At 42.4% G+C, this 19,665-nt stretch overlaps 1 protein-coding gene across 3 annotated transcripts in view; it reads right to left on the bottom strand.

Moving 5' to 3' along the window:
- Positions 1–3,838, bottom strand: part of Cdh6 (cadherin 6) — a 134,971-nt gene extending 131,133 nt beyond the window's left edge. Inside the window, exon 1 of one of the 3 annotated variants that reach the window (XM_036206953.1) lies at positions 3,615–3,836. The gene's annotated coding sequence lies outside the window, so the exon portion shown is untranslated. Of the gene's footprint in view, positions 1–3,315; positions 3,506–3,614 lie in introns of those variants that run through there. The other 2 variants (XM_036206954.1, XM_036206956.1) reach the window with 2 other exon arrangements.
- Positions 3,839–19,665: the final 15,827 nt, after the last annotated feature.

Here is a 19,665-nt window from a genome sequence, read left to right on the forward strand (position 1 = left end):
AGAACGGATTTTTCAATTGGAAGTCGAAAGCTGAAGATTGTCAGCAGAAAAAGCTGGGGGTTATCTGGGGTGGTAGGATGGTTCAGTGGGTAAAGGCACTTTCAGCCAAGCCTAATGACTTGCCTTTGATCCTGGGAATCCACAGGGTGGAAGCAGAGAACCTACTCCTACAAGCTGTCTGAGTTACACAGGTGCCATGGCATGTGTGTATCACACACACACACACACACACACACACACACACACACACACACATACATAAGAGAAAAAATGTAATAAATACTTTTTTCAAAAGAAGTTACCAAAAGAACATAGAGGACAATTATAACACATGACAATCAGAACAAGGGCATGCTTTGGAACTCATGTTCATTTGAATGGGAGCTTCTTACCCTCAGATGCCTCTTTTTTAGCACAAGCCCTGCATGTTTATGGATCCCTAAATGAGTTACTGTTTTTTTTTTTTTTTTTTTTTTTTTTTTTTTTTTTTTTTTTTTTTTGCCCCCAAATGTTTCTTTAGTGGTGAGAGTCTTTAGTGGTTGGAATCATAACTATAAGCTCATTCTTAGTAGTTGGTAAGATGGTATTTAGAAAGCAGAGCCTTGTCAAGGTTCTTGGAAAATATATAAGGAAAATCTTGTATCATTTTGATAGTGGTAGGCTCATGATTAATTGGCTATTTCTTTGATTTGGAACCATATGTAGACTTTTGAATAACCAAAAGATACTTAGAAAATGATGAGAATACTTCTGAAGCTCCTTTAATGAAGAGAACTAGAGGAATGGCAGACTGGTTTTGACCTGAGACATGTCTAAGGTTCTACTTGGAGAATGATAACTTGTCTATGAAGAAAAAGCAGACAGGCTCTTATTACCATAGTAAGATCTATGCTGCAATTGAACTACCCGGCGAAGGTCTGGAGTGGTCCACTACAGGTCCCTCCCAATTAAACAAGAAAGTTGCAGGAGGTGGAAAGATGAAGCCTTAATAATACATTGTCATCCACAACTACAAAGCAGGTAGAGCCAGGAAGGGAGCCCACACAAAAATTCCCAAGGAAGGTGGGTGCTTTCCACGGTTTATCTCTGTTTTGATTCCTTGGATGGGGCAGTCATCCCATTACCACTAATTAGACATGCCAAAGTCATTGTTCTAACTTGTTGCTTCAGTAAAGGGGCGTGCGATTCCTCACAATGTGATTTCTAGAAATGGCAGCTGTTTGCAAGTGTCTCGAGCACTCTGCAGGACAGTTTTGTCCCTGGCAGAGCAGGATGTTTCACAGCAAGTTTTTTCTTGCAAAGCTGGTGGAAGGTGGTGAGCGGAGGAGCCAAGGCACAGGTTTTTTTGGCAGTAGACAAACTGACAGAAAACGCTTTTGTTCCATATAATATCTTTGCAGAGTTAGCATTGAGAAATGTAATTGCAATAAATTGGCATAAAAGCCAACTAGGAGGGGGACTGGAAACCCCCCTGGAGACACCAGCCTGTCACTTGCTCCTAATGGCAGCCAAAGATAATTGTGGACAAATACAGTGGAGTTATATCATTACATTTTTCTCTTAGCAATGTACTGTTTTACCTTGTATTTTCTGAAGACATTGATTACTTCCTCTGCTTCCAAAGTATGGCACAAACCATGAGACCAGGTAGGAAGAGAGCTACCTTTTATTTGACCCCAACACTTTGTTAATTAGAATACACCAAAGGGAAATGAGGAGTGAGGCACCATTCTCTGTTGGATCTAGGTTTCTTAGCGCTGCAACAAAAATATGGCCCCTGGTATGCACTTTGCCCTCTTCATGACATCATGAAGCCATCTGCTTTATCATATCCCCTTTCTGGTCACAACTGGCTTTTGGATTCTCCAAAATGCCAAACCCAGAGTCTCGCAAGTGCTCACACACACAAAGGACTGCGCTCAAGCTAAATTGGGAAGGGTGTTTGTCCATCCGCCCCCGGAACTCCCCAAAGCAGAAAGAATCCCGAGGGTTTTCCAGTTTCAGGTAAAACCGTCAGCAAGAAAAGAAAGAACATAAGCCAGCTTTGGCCATCATTCACATGGCTGTTACTCATTAACTAGCCACATCTCTGGCTCCGTTAGCATCACAGGGAGGAGTTTGCACCCCCCTTGGATAATTAACCACCGAGAAAGCTCATAATTAGCATTCATCTCCCACCCCAGACACGTAAGTACACCCCAGCCACACTGTTAAAGGAAATATCTTTTCTGGTCCACAGTGTGTGACTTCAGTAAGTGAAAGTGAAGAGACACAGGTTGATACAGCTTGCAGTGACTATCATAAGAAAGTGTCTTCATAGGAAAAAAAAAATGAGTGGGAGAGAGAGAAATGTGCGAACATTCCACATGATTAAACTTCCTGGTTCTTGAATGTTCTCCGTAGTACTTAAGTTAGGCGACCAGCCCCTTGCAAACAGACCTGCGTGTAACTTCCCATAAAATATGGATTTTATTGCAGCAGCGACAACATTCCTCAGTACCACGTTGACCTCGCCAGCATCTCCCATCTCGAGATGGACCGTAACTCTTGGCAGGCGAATAACTACGGAGGAAGTGACCCCAGCCCCCAGCTCTGCTGCAGTATAGGACGCTGCATTAAATTCCACATGGATGCATTGGGAACTCCGCTCCTGCATTTGACACCTAAAATCAGGCGCACCAGATATGCTTTCCAGTCAGAGGAAAGCACTCTCTCCCAGATGTGTGTGTGTGTGTGTGTGTGTGTGTGTGTGTGTGTGTGTGTGTGTGTGTATTGTGCGCGCGCGCGTGCGCGCGTGTACAGCCGTGGAAGAGCTCTGGAGAGCGGCGTCTTCCACATGACTTTTCCCTGGACAGTGTGCTCCATTTTCGAAGTACAGTGTCGGACTTGCCTTGCAGCCTAAGCATTTCTGTCCTATAGCAGCCTGCAGGCATTGCTCCGAGCATGCAAGCTAACAGTTTCCTTTAGCTCATTCTCTCAGCCAAACCATCTCTGTAAGTTTTCCTTATTGGGAGCATTCCAGAGTTTTCAGACTACCTGAATTAATTTCTGCGTTACTCTCAAAGCCAAAAACTCAGCCTAAGCATTCACCACACAGACCCTTGTAATGTTGGGTAGGTGGAAAAAAATCAAGCCCCAAACGGGCTCCACCGCTCCTGCACGCACTAGCGCCCTTGGTAATTGACCAGCCAACTTTGCAAAGCTGGAGCTCGGCTGGCCGCCTCTGCCAGCTCCACGAAGAGGACGTCCGCAGCTTCCTCTAGTCCGCCCTGGTCCCTGCCACCCCCCACAAACCCCTAGGCGGCTCGGTCTTACCAGGCGGCGGAGGAGAGGCGCCCAGGCTCCCCGGGAAGCGGCGCCGGTCCTGGGCACGGGCGGCAGCGCCACCAAGCAGCCCGACCCGCGCGCCCGCCCGCACTCCAGCTCGCCGCTGAGCATCCCTCCCAACTCCGCGCACCGCACACACCCGGCGCAGAGGACTGCTCTCTTCCTCTGATTGGCTTCCATCAACGCTACTGATTTAAAGACATGTATATATAAAGAAGAAAGAGAAGGAAAGATAGACAGAAAACGTACGCACAAGCTCCCGCACTATCAACGGAGACCGAACCTACCTCTGTTCGCCTTCCGGATCCTGGGGACACCCTGCAACTAGCCCAGGATGCTCCTGCCTCCGCCACGGTCGGTCGCCGGCTCTGTGCTTCTTGCTGCTGTGGCTGGAACTGCAGCTCTCGGGATGGGAAGGTTATGGCTCGGGAGAGCTGGCTCTTGTGGGCACACACTGATTTGCAAGTGAATGAAGTGGGAGGGAGCAAAGAGAGGAGGACTTTGTTACAGAGGCCCAGTGCCTGCCCCCGCCCGCCCCCTCCCCTTGACAGAATGACTCCCAGTGTTTGAAGTCCGGAGCAGTTCGCTCTCTGCAACACTCCTGCAGCCCCAGGCTTCCCCTTCCTCTTTTTTCTTATATTTTTTTTTTTAGGGGACGGCTTAAGACATACGGAGAACTTGTGTGACTCTATCTGATCTTTCTTTTATGCTATCAAAATGCACCGTGTTCAATTACCAGCAACGGTCGGATGTTCTTTTCTAATAGACCAGGCAATTAAGATTCCCGGGGACACGGTACCGCGTGGCGCTGTGGGCCAGTTTGGGGAGACAGCACGCACAACATGCACGCGAATAAAATAACCCCGGTCTCCTGAGGTAACAATACGGACCGCTGTTCTTTATAGCATAAACAGACGCGAGCAGACAGATTCATGAATGTCTTTGCTTCTTTCATTTCAAGAACACGGGTTTTTGTTTATTTATTTATTTATTTTAGCTTCAGGAGCTCTGGTTCTGTTTTGGAGTGGGTAACTCCAGAGTGCTGTAGCATGAAGCCATATGCCCCCGAGAGTGTAGAAGCGGTTCAAATCCAAACCTCTCAGGCTCACCAATGTCTCCATGGTTGAACCGTCTTTCTAAATGAGCTGATACCAGGATACACTACACTTGCAGATTAAGGTGTATATTGGTATTTAAGACTTGTTTAATGTTTTGAGATCTTTCTGGGAAGTTACTGAAGTAAGATAACGTCTATGTTAAACTCATTGGTTCACATAGCTGTCTGGATGGCTATCCTCATACTTGCCAAGAAACGACTTCCTCTATGAAGGGACTAGGCTGCAGAAATCTTAACTTCGTCAAAGCATTGTTAAAGGAGAATCATGACTTTTCTGCATAGAAGAGATAGACACGTTGCAGCCAGGCACTGTTGGATTAAGAAAATTAAATCTAATTACCACAATGGTTTCACCCCGGGTCAGGCACATCCCAAGCCAGCTGTTTGTGCATGCTGCAAGCTCTTAGCAAGATTTCCATTGCCTGGTGCTCTAAAGACATTCCAGCCACTTGGTGTCTGAGTGATTTAACTAGCTAGAGGTTGGTCCTCTTCCCAAGAGAGCTCTTACTAGAAAATCTTTTGTGTCCCTAATAGAAGTTCAGGCATTTTAATGAAGCCCAAATCAAAGTATTTCTTCCAGGCAGCCGATGCTTCAAAGAATTGTATGTGGAACGGTCTTAGCACAGATGTTCTGCACATGGATGGTGGAAAGACTTGAAAAGACATCCCTGTGATGAGGAGCTGCCTTCAGTTTGCAGACAGGAGGCTGAACATGTTCCCTTCATGTGGCCATTTGAACTGCATTGGAGAAGGGTTATGGGAGGGGATGGCTGCTTCACGTTTACTCATCCCTCAGGTCACATACTTCTTAATTTGAAAGACTATCTTGCTATGTCTCTATAGTCCTTTAGAGCTCACAAAGTATTCTTAGAGACCATTTGATGGCATTCTTTTGTCAATATGATGTGATTTTTTTTTTCCTGCCAAAAAAGACAGAGGAAAGAGATCGCTAAAGGCATGGTAGAGGTTAAGAACCCTGCCTAAGGTAATAAAGCCAGGAAGAACAAGAGATGAAAAACCTGGAGGTGTATATGCCAACCAGGGTGTCCACAAAGTATGTGTGCCTATCTAATTTATTAGCATGTGTGATAATAAATTAATACAGGAGCATATGCAAGTATGCTAATAAAAATACATTGTGTAAGATTGCCTCTAGCAGACAGATGTATAAATTAACTGATTTTATGCTATATGAAGGATGATAGTGAAATAGATTTTCTATCCATCGAACCAGTTAATATCTCACAAAGGAAATCTCTTAATTATTTGTGATGTATTACCCTTCAAACTCCATTAGCCACACATCAAAGGTAGTTAAAACAACCTCATTTTATTAAGAGTGGACAATCCGCTTGCTCCTAAACAGTTTCATGTGGCAGCATTAAGTGACATTAAGGAGTTTGTAACCCCAGGATATCAGACTAAAGGACTTGATGCGATTCTTGGAACTTCCTAGTGACATTTACCACAATGACTGTTATTGTTCAATTATGATATTGATAAAAAATACCCAGGGTTAGCTCATCCTTTCAGAGGCAGTGGGCTGAACCTTGCTCATTGCTGCTAAGTCCTGCTGTACGTTGCACTCTGGCACCCTGGAACACCTTGACGAGTCACAGAAACTAGTCAGAGAGTGCTGAAAAAATGTGGCAATCCTTGTCATGGCATGGGGTTTTGTAATGAGCCCAAGAATGGGATTCTGCAGGGCCTCTGGAAAGGTCTAGAAGCAGGTGCTGAGAAGGCATCAACGTTCTGCTTTGAGTTATTCTCCTTCATTTCTTTGTGCTGTTCCTTTATCTCTCTGTCCCCCTCTGCTCTTAAGTCCACAAGGCAACAGCACCACCCGTGGCTAGTTCCAGAAGCTTGCCTGGTTTGGAAAGGCAAGACAGGTTTCTCTCTTCTCCATTTAATTTCTTGAAGATGGGTAGAAAGCTGGGGCCATTCATGAGGGCTACCCTGGCTTTTCTAGGACCAAAGTGAACAGGCACACTTAGGGCATGTCCTTGGATGCTGGGAAGACAAGCTAGAAAAGCCCTCACATGCCACTTTCTCCTGTTTTCTTTAGTGGGTTGGTGACCTTGAAATAGTGCCAGGGCATGTCATTGTCTTGTGTGTACTTGGTAGTCAACATTTCTTGACGTCTACCACCTGTTTTTGTAAAGCTTCATTTAAAAAAAAGTCTTTCCTTCAGAGACCCTGACTAGGGATTGTGTGTGTGTGTGTGTGTGTATGTGTGTGTGTGTCTGTCCTTATATGGAGGCAAGCCAGACATCAAAGTCAGGTACCTTTCTCTATTGCTTTTCACTTTAATTATTTGTTTTTGAGACAGTATGTCCTACTGAATGTGAAGCTCCAGGGTAGCTAGACTGGCTGGCCAGTGATGTACACAGCCCTCCCCGTCTCTACCCCTCAGCACTGAGATTATGGCTGTACCACAAGAGTCAGCTTTTCCACGGATTCTAAGGATCTGAACTCGGGTTCTCATGCCTGTGTATCAAGTATTATACCCACTGACCCATCTCCTCAGCCCAGGATATTAATTTTGATGAAGAGTGTTCTGATTTCTTCTAAGTCTGTCTTCAAAAGATTAATAGACTATCACATCCCTGCAATAGGGGTACACATAAATAAATCATCCTGGGGGCTGAAATGATGACTCAGTGGTTAAGAGCACTGATTGCTCTTGCAGAGGACCCGCCTTTGATTGTCATCACCTCCACATGGTGGCTCACAATTGGCTGTGACTCCAGTTGCAGGGAATCTGGTACTTGGGGATAAAGTGTACCCTAAATGTGCTACTATTTGGAAAAGCACACTTTGCTTTGCTTACAGCTTCATCACGATGGTGAACACTCGTGAGGAGAGTCCACTGAGGCACAAATGCCCTTCCCCCACATCTGTTCTGTATGTTTGAGTGCACACGCACTTCAATGCGTCCGTGAAAGCCAGGAACATGATTAAAAGAGTAGGAGGGAATTTTAGAGACTTCTAAGGGCTATTGAAGCGAAACAAAGGAGACAGGAACTCTCCATGGAATTCCCGTTTTCGTAAGCACTGTAGACATCTCAATGTGAGTTCAAACAAATCCATACAAACTGCATGTGCTTCTATAGGTTCCCAGCCCTGGGAGAGCTTCCAACACAGTATCGAAAGTGGGTTGGATCCCTGGTTGCATTAAGATGTTTCCCTCTTGATCATTATATTTTACTCATTACTACAGGTAGATTACAGCAAGCCAGGAGACTTCCCAATGAGATAAATATATAGCAGCAAATGCCATTGACCTACACAAGATACTTTTAATACTATGGGCATTTCAGAATCCATAGACTGGACATTTCTTCTTTGATTTTTTTTAACATTTTATTCACTGCCCTGCTGAAAAATATAAATTTGTCTGTTCATATATGTACAACTCGGGTCTGGTATATGGTAACAATGAATAGACTGGCACTGTTACAATGCAGGGGCAGGCTTTTGTTCAGGACAGACTGACTATTGAGGAGAAATTTAACAGACTAGTATGTTCTTTTACTTTAATCCTGTTTGTAGTGTTGGGGGTCAGACTCAGAGCCTTTGCAGGTGCTAGGCAAAAGCTCTGCCTCCTTTTATGTTGTTTGTTTTTCTAGATAAGGGTTTCTCTGTGTAGCCCTGGCTGTCCTGGAACCCAGAAGACTAGGCTAGCCTTGAGCTCAGAGATTCACTTGCCTCTGCCTCCCAAGCACTGGGATTAAAGGCGAGCATCACCATTACTGGCATAGTGCATTCTTTTAAATAAGTGCTATATACCAAAATAAACACAAAATCCTACATTTTCCTCCCAAAAGAAAAAAAAAATTCTCCTCTCACACCAACCCACCTCCCAATTTTAGCAACACTTGATTAGGAAGAATGACAGGCTGAAGTGGGGGAAGACAATATAATAGCATATGTTCAAAAATATTTTGGGATTTTATAGATGGTGAGAACATCAAATTTCACAGCGTATCATGGCTGTCAAAAAGAAGGCAAAGATGAAGGTGAGAGTATGGAAGAAGACAAATTATTGTATGTATAAGTACTCTGTCTAGAGTAGACCCGCGCCCACCTTGACCTTCAGTACCTCTTTGGGTACCATGTTTAGTTCCCCTTTTCTTCTTGGTTTCTTATCTTCTCTTGCACATCCTAAGACACCCTTAGTGCTCTGGCTAGACTTCATTGCTTACATGTTCTGTTTCCTCTGCTATTTATATTTACATTGAATTATTGAAGTTACAGCATTTGTTTGTTTTAGTTATCATTTTATCTTTGATGCTAGAGAAAACGCTTGGTGTTTATATGAACGAATAAGCAGAAATTCAGAGGAATGAGAATGGGTTCGGTAGATGGAAAGTGGAGATAGGTTTAAGGTCATGCTTATGAGTAATAAGACTGAAAAAGAGGGGACTCCTGTCTTGCACAACTGTTCTATGGAATGATTAAATTGGCCTTTTTTTTTTTTTTTCCTTTTCTTCCACTGCCAGGGATTGAACCTATGGCCTCACACATGTTAGATAAGCCCTCTATCACTGAGCTACATTTCCAGTCTTCAAACTGGTTTTAATGTGTCAGAGGCTTCAGCCACTGGATAATGTCATATTTGTTGATTCTATAACACCCATATTTTTATATTTTGACCTCATGGAAATGTCTGTATGTGCCTGTGATAAGTGATAAGCTAAGAAATTATGACATCATGATGTAATTGGCTGGTCCTTTGTTTTTCTCAGTGATACATAAAATAATGACACTGCTTCCTACCCTTGGCATCTTAGATCTGATCAAATGATGAAAGGGCATGATTGATTTTAGCTCAGCATACAGAAGGGCTTTCAAATTTTCTGTGGTTCAAGATGAGAAATGCTGGCAACTTGAAGTAGAGATGCGTCCTACCCCTAAAGACATTTTGTCATGTTCAGGATGACCCTTGTCATGAATGATTCCGAACATCCTTATCAAACATGATTTTAATGAATTTACATACAAGCTTCTTTTTTGTAAGATGAGAAAACAAGTATCACCAATGTCAAATCCAATGCCATATCTTACTAGAGTTAGAGGAACTGGACGCAAAATGTTTCTCATTTTTCAATCTTAAACTTCTTTCATTCACTGTCCATTCTTGCTTTCTGGATAGGCTTAAAGCACAGAAAATGGGCACATCAATTTTTCATAAGAACAATAACATGCACTGTATTCAGAGGATATGCCAGGAACCTGCTCTTTTTTTTTTTTTTTTTAATTTCATGCGTGTGTTGCTTGTGCACATGCGAGTCCAAGTACTCAAGGAGTCCAGAAGAGAGCATCAGATGCCCAGGTGCCCAGGAGCTGGAGTTACAGGCAGTTGCAACTCACTCAAGGTGGGTACTCAGAACTGAACTCAGATCCTCTACCAGAGCAGTGAGTGCTCCCAACTGCAGACTCATCCCTCCAGCCCACCAGGCACTTGTGCTTTATGTACATGACCTTATCGAGTCTTTCTGACAATCTGGGCACCAGATATCGCTGCCTCCTCCTTTTCTGATCAGGGAAGCGGGGAATGGGAGGCACTTTGCTTAAGGTCACACAAGGTAAAGACTTGCAGCTGAGGTGCAAACCCACACTTTGAAGTGAGTTCCTGCAGGTGTTCTCCGATCTACAGAACTTACTGCTGAGCCTATGTGCCATGATGGGAAAATTAGACCCTGCCAAGGTCTGAAATGTCTGGTTCTAAGATAAACATGTTTTGAGTGTTACACGACTGTCTTCTGTATATTATTTGCCTCAAAATATCTGGATAATGGTTTCCGTTTTCTAATGGATTTATTTCCAAACCACATTTTTGCTGTCCAAAAACAAAATTTGTGTCCAAACCATAGTTTTGCTCAATTTAAGGGCCAATGAATAAGCAACGTAACTTTTTCTTTCAAATCAAGAAAATTCAGTTTTACTTTGTGTTTGATGCATACCACCTGCTTCCAATGATTCCTACCTAAGGATTCCCTAAGACTGAGAAAAGGCAGTGTCAGCTCATTTCTGCTCCTTTTCAGCAGAGTTAGAATCCGTTCTTGACCCCTATTTTCCATTTACTGCTTATAATTCACCATCTTTAAAGGTGTGTTGACTCTCGCTTGCTTTCGACAGCTGCCTCTGAGCGCTTCTTGACCTTCAGGGGAAGTCTTGAGTCCTTTAGGATGGAATCCTTCCTAGAGGGTCAGGAAGAGCTCTGAGTCACTGCCTCTAGACCCCTTGGGAATTTACTTAAAATTCTAGTGCATGGGTCTTTTTTTTTTTTTTCTGGGGAGGCATGACACACACATCTACCCCAGATAGGAAGCCCACAATAGATCAAAGTAAGGATGTCAGTCACCAAAGTCCACTTACAGGAGAAGAAATGGATCACTGAAAGCCTACCCCATTGTAAGTGACAGCCCACGAAAGCTGGAACCCCGGACCACACGGCATGACTTGCTGCCAGTGGAACTGGACGGCAGAAATGCTAAAGGCAAGTTGACTGCTCACAGCCTGCTCCATTCCTACCTGTTCACTGCTTTCACAACTTTGGGGAGGGTCTCTCACGAATCTTTCGGGTGACAACTTCCCCAGACATGTGAGGTTTGTTTACTCTCTGATTCTTTTGAGCCTCCCCGGCCCTTTCTTAAAGGGAATGTTTCTACTTAGAGGAAACTGTTTCATATAAAAAAAAAAATCCTCTAGAAGTAAGAAGGAAATGGAAGTACATTTGAGCGTTAGTTGATAAGAAAAAATCGTAAAAGTCTTACATCCAATTCTTAGTACTTATCCAGACATGGTAATGTTGAGACTAGAACCAGATGTTTTGATGTGCTGATAACTTACTAAAAAATTGTGTCTTACTGGCCCAGTATTCATCTTTCAGTCCATTTTTTTTTTTAAACCTGTAAAACAAGGAATACAGTGGAGTAAGTTTTCACTCTTGTGGTCATTTATGAATCTTACCTGGACTTGCTATTTTTCAAGTGGCCACTAGGGGGACAAAGGCCAGCTCTTTCTCTGTAGTCCATTACTGATTCAGAAAGATAGTCTGAAAGAACAACTTGCAGGGAAAGCCGATTTTTGTTAATGAGATAGTGAACATTTTAAAATGGCTTTTTATTAACTGCTATTAAACTGTGATATGACCTGGCACCTCTGTAAAATTTGAGGATTTGAGGAAAGTGATTATTACTATCTCTTTGACCAATGAATGAAGTCTTTGGAAAGCACAGTCGTGTGTCTCCAAGAGGAGAGTTCAGTAAGCCACTAAGAATACAGGTCGGCAAGATGCTTTAGAAGATATCACAAACCACAATGCTTTAAGAATGGAGATAAGTAAGTAAGGGATTATGCTCTTTTCAGAAGATGTGCGTTGCCAAATAAAAAACCCCAGAGTCAGGTGTGGGATACTTCCTTCGTGTTGTTGGTTAGGAGTAGCCTAGAGACACCACCAAACAATCTAGGCTCTCGCCATTGCTCTTGGCTGCTCTCCAGAACTTGATGGTAAAGACCCCACATATTTTGTTCAAAGGACATGGAGAAATCAAGTTCACACTGACTGGGAAGCTTCCTCCCTGATGGCCAGTACCCAGAAGTGCTATAGAAGCTTCTGGGGGAGAGAGACCATCAATAGTCTTACTCAGCTGTGAACCCTCCGGAGCACTACAAAAGTCAGCAAGATATACCCATCTGTACAGGAGTGGAACAAATGTCATGGGGGTAGCCAACTGCTTGCTGACTGGATTTAGGGCCCGTTCCACAGGAGGAAACATTTGCCTAGACTGTAAATCTGCCCAAGAACCCATGGCAGGGGAGCACACAGGTCCTAGGGTTGAACGTACTGCTACTATTTTGCCAAATAGACGCAGTATCACTCTGCCCTCTAAATCTGTATCTCTAAACTTGTAGATTGGCACAACTCTCAGAGTCTAGAGAAGCATTGCCTCTGTACAGTGGATGGTGGTTAGTGCAGAAACCCACAACTAGTCAAAGTGCAGAGAGTAAGTACCCCTGCAGTTCTTAACCTTCAATTGACACTGAGGCAAAGGGGGCAGTAAGATTTTAAGAGCCAGCAGTTAGGGAAGACTGGAGTGAAGCAGTATCTTCTGGACATGTTAAGGCCATGGCACTCATGAACTCACACCAGCTGTGAATTCATGCACAAGACCCACACAGATAATGTCAGTTAATAGACCAACACCAGAGCAGAAAGACTCATGAGCCCACCATGCTATTGGCAGTTGGTGGCTTCTGGGCAGGACAGTCATTTTTTTTACTTTAAGTGTGTGCCTTCTGGGAGCTTCAGTGTGGTCCCACACCTATGAGTACATGGGCAGCACATTGGTCCCAGTGGATTTAAAAAAGGGAAAGAGAAGGCATAAAGTTGGGATGTGACCATCTTTCTTCTCAAGCTCCTGCTACCATACCTTCCCCATTACGATGACCTGCACTGTCAACATGATTGGAATAAACCCTGCCTTCCTTGAAAAAGAGAATGCAGATAATAACACGTAAAGTACGTTCCACAAACATTTTATCTACCTAGCCATCTTCCCAGTCCCTTTAACATCTCTAAGAGTACTTCACTTATTTATTTGTATTACTTATTTACTTGAGACTGTGGTGGTATTGTGTCCCCCAATATATTGCACACCCTAATAAACTTATCTGGGGTCAGAGAACAGAACAGCCATCTAGACAGACATAGTGGCACTCACACCTTAATCCTATCACTTGGGAGGCAGAGATCCATCCGGATCTCTGTGAGTTCAAGACCACACTGGAAACTGTCAGGCATGGTAACATACACCTATAATCTCAGGGAGTGATGGCAGGAAGCAAAAAGGTATATAAGTAGTGAGGACCAGGAACTAAGTTTGTTAAGCTTTTAGGCTTTTAGCAGCAGTTCAGCTGAGATCCATTTGGATGAGGACACAGAGGCTTCCAGTTTGAGGAAACAGGATCAGCTGAGGAACTGGTGAGGCAAAGTTAGCTGTGACTTGTTCTGTTTCTCTGATCTTTCAGCGTTCACCCCATATCTGGTGCCCAAAGTGGGGTGCTGCAGTGTGGTGAGGTAAGGTTAACTGGTGGCTATTCCTATTTCCCAGATCTCTAAGGCTTTCACCCCTATATTTGGCTCCATGTTTTTTATTTAATAAGACTGCTTAGAAATTTGTCTACATGAGACATTGTTTGGTGTAGCCCTGGATAACCAAGAACTTGTTATGCAACCAAGAGCTGGGATTACAGATATGCAGGACCATGCATGTTCTCATCAAGCACATGAGTGAATAGACACTTAAAGCTTGGTTCCTATGCCTTCTGGCACTGTTGGCTGGTTGCTGAGAGGATCATTGACCCCAGCCTCCTGCATATCAGCACTGACATACTTTTATTCTCCAAGTATGTTACCACATATGTTATACAGCCTATGTGACACAGCACTTTCCAGATTACCACCTGCTTTGTGTTCATTGCTGCTTTGCCTAACTATAGTCTTCTTCAGTCCTGGGCAAGCAAACTCAAACAGGTTAAGAGCCCTGAGCAGGAATCCTTAGGTTGAAGTTGGACATGACTTCTTGACCTGTAGTCTAAGATCAAACGTAGTCTGGAGTTAGACAGAATAGGCCCGGAAATACTAATGTCTTGCCTTCTACTATTAGTACCAGAATCTGGAGATGGGGTACAAATTCCTCCATCTCTACCTCTTGGTTTTGAAAAGCATATGCCGACAGTCTGGTTGCTTCTAACTTAAAAACATCAAAGTTGCAAACCCAAGTTTTTGAATGACTGTAGTCACGTGCCTATCATGTACCTGTTATAGACTCAGAACTATAATCAGCATGTTATAAGTTGCCTCTTGTCATCCCTAGAACAACATTCTAAGGTCAACATCCATCTCATTTTGCTGATGAGGAGCTTATATCTCAGGGAGATTCAATTACTTCTTCAAAGTCACACAACCAGTAATTGGCCAGAGTGGAACTCAAATCTTAAGTACAACTCAAACTTAATGAGGCTCAAAGTGTCACATTGGTTTGAAATGGTCATGATGACACATTCTATTCTTACATATGGGTAAGAACTAAAATGCAGCTGGGCAGGTAGAAGCCCTATGGATTATGTGAAGGTGAGAAATTAGGAATATTTCTAATTTTCTAGTAGAAATATTTCCATTATAGTTATTATTTATGTAAATAAATATATTTGTTACTATATTTCTATTATAGAAATGCATTTCTATAATATTTCTAAAATATTAGAAGTATTTCTATTAGAAAATAGAAAAGGAGGGTAAGGTTTCTGCTGGCCTGCTGTTCATTTTACAAAATACAACCTTTCTATGGTAAAGAATAAGGGCAGAGTTATCCTGGTGTAGGATAAAATGGGGTAAAAAGATTGGCCCACTGACTACAGAGAGAAGATGCTGCTATTCCGTTAAGAGTGTCGCCTCCCCACAGCAATGAAGGTGGACTCTTCTTGTCTCCTTTCTGACCCTGGCAGCTTAGTTTTGCTCAGTATTTGCCTTACTTCCTTCTCATTTTATACAATATTTCTTTGCCATGGTAGAACATGAAGCCTCTTCCCAGTCTCTAGTGTCTCTGAGATACCACTGAACAGGGAGGAAGGCTTCATAAGAGCACATGGCAGTTCAAAATGAAATTGATAACCTTCCTTCCTCAGGGGTTCATTTGAAATAACTGACGGCATGCATAATGTTAGCCCAAACAGTGATGCAATAGCATATGCCCCTGCACTGCCTTGTTTTTTCCTGGGGATGTTTTTTTTTTTTTTTTTTTTTTTTTTTTTTTTTTTTTTTATCTGTGACAGTTTGTCTATGAGGGCTTTGGATGAGGGCACGTAAGTTTTATTGTGTGCTTAAAGACAGTAGCTTCAGTTGTAATTTTTATTTCTGCATTTGTTTACAAATGTGTGTACCCTTCACCTAAGTTTTATTTTCAAAAGCACCGTTTCTTTTTGCACTGAACACTAGTAGGTATTTATAGATTGTGTCTTCTCTCATGTGTATGAGTAGATCACAAACCCATCACAAGCTGTTCTGCTATCCAGGTTTCCCATGACATTTTCAGTGAAGCAAGATGATTCCTGGGAATTCCATGATCTGAACAACAATTCTAAGCAACTCCAAGCCTACTTTTGACCATGATCTTCTAGATTGACTTCTCCATTCCTTACTACTTCTTCAATTTTTCAACTCCTCATTGGAGCACCTAGGGAAATTATGATGCGATGGTAATGTACCAGGTTGAAGCAGTTATTGGGTGTTTTGCTTAGGCATCTCTGGGCATCTACCTTATTCTACTAGCATTCATATGGGCCATGATTCCAAATGTACAGAGTTCTTGAGGATTGATAAGACATTAAAAAATACAACACTCTTCTGCTTTTCTAAATAAAATCATTAGAAAAACCTATTAAAAATAGTAGATTTTTTAAAAAATCATATTCGAAGCACTCAAATCCAGAAAACGTTGGTGCAAGGTTTTATGGTGGGAACTGCATGAGAAATATTACTTAGTTCACACCTCCTTTGGATCTCTCTGCATGCTTGTGCATCTGTGGTCTTTTTTTTTTTTTCTTTCCTCTTTTAAAAAGTTACCTCTACTTCACTGAGAGTTTCTGATAAGTGAACTCCTCACAGCTTGACCCTTTCCTGACTTTGTAGTGAAAACCAGTGTTGTTGAGTGGAACACAGGTCACCAGTTGCTCTCTTGGACTTGGCAGGAGACCTAAGAGCTAAATGCTACATGTTTATTCCTTGCTGGCTGGCAATTCCACCTGACTGCTGGTTGGATGCATAGCACTGAATGTAGACTAAGGTAGGATAGAATTTTGGATAGATTGGGTATCCAGTTTCCTGATAGGTTCTCCTGTTTTGTGGTTCACCCTGTTGGACTGGAGACTGATTCAAAGATGTTGATGAGTTTCAGAGGCTGGCCTCTTGGGACGTGGCAGCTTGCCACCATGCCATCAGTTTAGACTAATGATTGCACAGAATTCTCATGAAGCAGATGGCTACTAACTACAATATTAATATTATTTTGCTTTATGAATTTGGGGAAAATAATTTCCACAGTTGCAAGGAAAAAAAAACCCCTTTGCTTGGATTTTATAAAGAATGATCTGCTACAGAAATAACATGCTGTCAGGACCTGTTTTATATACTTTCATTATCAGTGACAAATAGTGATATTAATTCTATAGCAAATTTGTACTTGGGATTTTTCTGTTTCTCTCAGCCATATCCTTTCTCTGCCTAGCTGGCTGTAGAATAAAATGCTACAGATTTCTCCTTGGAGGGATCGGCAGCTGGATTTAAATGTTTCCTCAGTCATTTGCTAACAGATACTATTGTTTATAAATTTGAAGGGGGCATGTGCTCTGACAGGATTCAGGATGGAGTGGAAGTTTGAGGTAATTGCTTAGATAATCCAGGTAGCAGAGACTTCCGCCTGGATTCTTCCAATAATGCAGCCCAAACCAAGGACATTTATTTCTGTTTGAATTAGCCAGGTAATTACTTCTGTGCTCTGTTTTGTTTTGCTGATGACACTGAGGTCTGTGGAGGTGGGGAGAAATGACTGCACCCAGCAAGTTTATCTGGACGAGTCCTGTGATCTGTGTAATTCAGCCAGGAGAAGTGCCAAACATTGTTTTGTTCTGGTCAGTGTTCTGGACTTCTAGTGATGCTGTTTTCATGATAATTCACAGAGAAGGGAAATTTGCGATTGTCCAGTATTCCAGAATTAGGGAATTGAGATGATTTTCTTAAATGCAGAAGGAGTCTAAGATTTGTATCACGAGGTTAAGATGGCGGCAGTCCCCGGCACCATCTCTTGCTCATTTCAGTCTCGAAGCCCAATAAGAGTGGACATGATTTGTGGTTTGCAGTTTTTTTTTTTTTTTTTTTTTTTTTTAAGAGGGCACAAGTTTGAAAATGGCTTTTTTTTTTTTTTAATTGTTTTTGTTTGTTTGCTTGCTTCCTTGGTTGGTGTTAAGACTTTTTTATTTCTGTGAAATTCTTGGAATGTATTTTTCAAGAGAGGGAAACCAGCTGTGTGTTAGATTTAGTCAACCAGTAAGAAAGAAGGAAGTCCTAAGAGGATAGGAAATGGTGAATGAGTAAGAGAAGAAGGAACAACAACAACAACAACATCACGTCTTTGCTGGGAAGGGCTAGCAAAGGGGCACATCAGAGGACTGAAGTCCCTTGTCACTCAGAAGATTCCTTTGGAACTCTTGTCATTTTGTTGTGAATCTAAAGAAAAGCAAGGATCTGGGAGCCAAGCAGGTGCTCCTCAGTAACCCACCTCTTAATGACAGTCGACACCCACGTTTTGATCACTTAGCAGTTTTGAAACCATACATTAGAAGGACAGGAGGTGACATGACATTAGATGGAAGCTTCGCGACAACCGAAGTGACAGCTGACCTTGAGTGGATGAGAACAACAGCCATGACAGGAGAAGCAGGCACCGTGGAAGGTGCTGCAGTGACAATACAGTGACGAGTCCTCAGAGATGGCTCTGAAGTCAGAGAACAGGGAAGATATGGCCACTTCCCTTCAGAAACCTGCCACACCGGGTCTGTCATCCAAAATGATTGGGATCAGAAGTACTTCAGATGTTTTTTTTTCATATTCTCATATACAAAACAAGATATCCTGGGAGATAAGACCTGTAAATCTAAACCTAGAGTGCCTTAATGTTTCATATACACTTTATACTCATAGTCTTAAGGCAATTTTACAGAATATTTTTAGTGCATTTGCATTTTACCTGTGACCCTCACACAGTGTCATTTAGATTTTGGATTTTTCAGGTAAAAGGTGCTCAGTCTGTCATGATTTCTTTAGGAAGCTGGTGACAGATTGGATGATAAAGTTGGTCATATGAATATGTGGGATTTGATAATTTGCAACTTGTTTGTTTGAGGATCAGTTGATTCTCAGGAGTGCAATGATTTGATGCCACTGTACTTCATTTGGGTTAGATCCAATTTAGAACTCTATCCTTCTTTGAGTAATAATGATCCCGGTACTACTGGAGTGGTTCAAATATATGAAATTATTCTTTTACAGGTGTATTTCTTTGGGCTCTTAATAAAAAACCTACTGATAAAATAAAGATATGCTGGTGAGAGATATGATCAAACATCTGCTTACTGGAGATAGGAAACTGATGACATATGGGAATATGGATCCTACCAAAGTCTAACTGGGTAAACAATGGGTTTTATTGGGGTTGCTTATAGGAATACCAGTGAGGTAATACAGGAATAGAAACAACTCAAACACAGCCTGCATCACCAAAGTCAACCCCAGCATGGGTAACAGGTCACAAAAGCTGGAAACTTAAAGCACATAGCACAACCTACAGGCAGTTCAGTGGGTGGCAGAGTGGGATGGAAGCTTTGTTGGTGTCTTTTTCTTCCAGGCAGCTTGGCTTGTCTGAGAGTGATCCTCAGCCATCTTAATTGCTTATACACTCTTAGGGGGAGGGTGCTGTCTAGTGAGTCTGGTCAGTTCCAGGAACTTCCTGAAGCTGTTTGAGTTGTTTCCATCCTGTCTTAACTAGCTTCCCTGCAAAGTGCTCTGTTTCACCTCCCCTTAGGCCATCTTACTGTTTGGCTTCCATGTAAGCATCTTGTCTTAAAATGTCCCTTGTTTCACACACACCTCTTTTCTGTCTTAAGACGTTTCCCTCCAAGATGGAAGGTTTTAACCTCAGAGGAAACTGTTACCCAGCGCCTGGTAATCCATGGGTAAGAATTCATCACATTATTATATACTTTGTGACTTTAACACAGAATGTGTGCTCATTCATTTCTTAGACTGTAATGATCTCCATGCTTTGGAGAGTGAGTGGAAGGCTGGAGAGGGCGAAACCAACCCTTGCTTCAGTGAAACAGTTACCTCGTTTCTGCCTCTTTTGGAAATATAAACATTCTGAGCCTGATGCCCTGAAAACTTCCATTCATAAAGCTTGTTGTCGCTGATTAATTGGTTGGTCACTCTTTTGGCCATATGACATACTTGCTGAGTTAATGACACTACAATTGCAAGATAAATTGTGCAGTTAAGCAGCATTTAGTTTTCTGCCCAGAGAACTCAAGGGTGATTGGCAGTATTGCCTGAGTTCATCAGTGAAAACTATAAATATGTTTAATTTCAGCTGGTTTATGTCTTT

Source organism: Onychomys torridus, chromosome 15 (genome assembly GCF_903995425.1).
Source record: "Onychomys torridus chromosome 15, mOncTor1.1, whole genome shotgun sequence".
In the NCBI taxonomy this organism is placed as follows: Eukaryota; Metazoa; Chordata; class Mammalia; order Rodentia; family Cricetidae; genus Onychomys; species Onychomys torridus.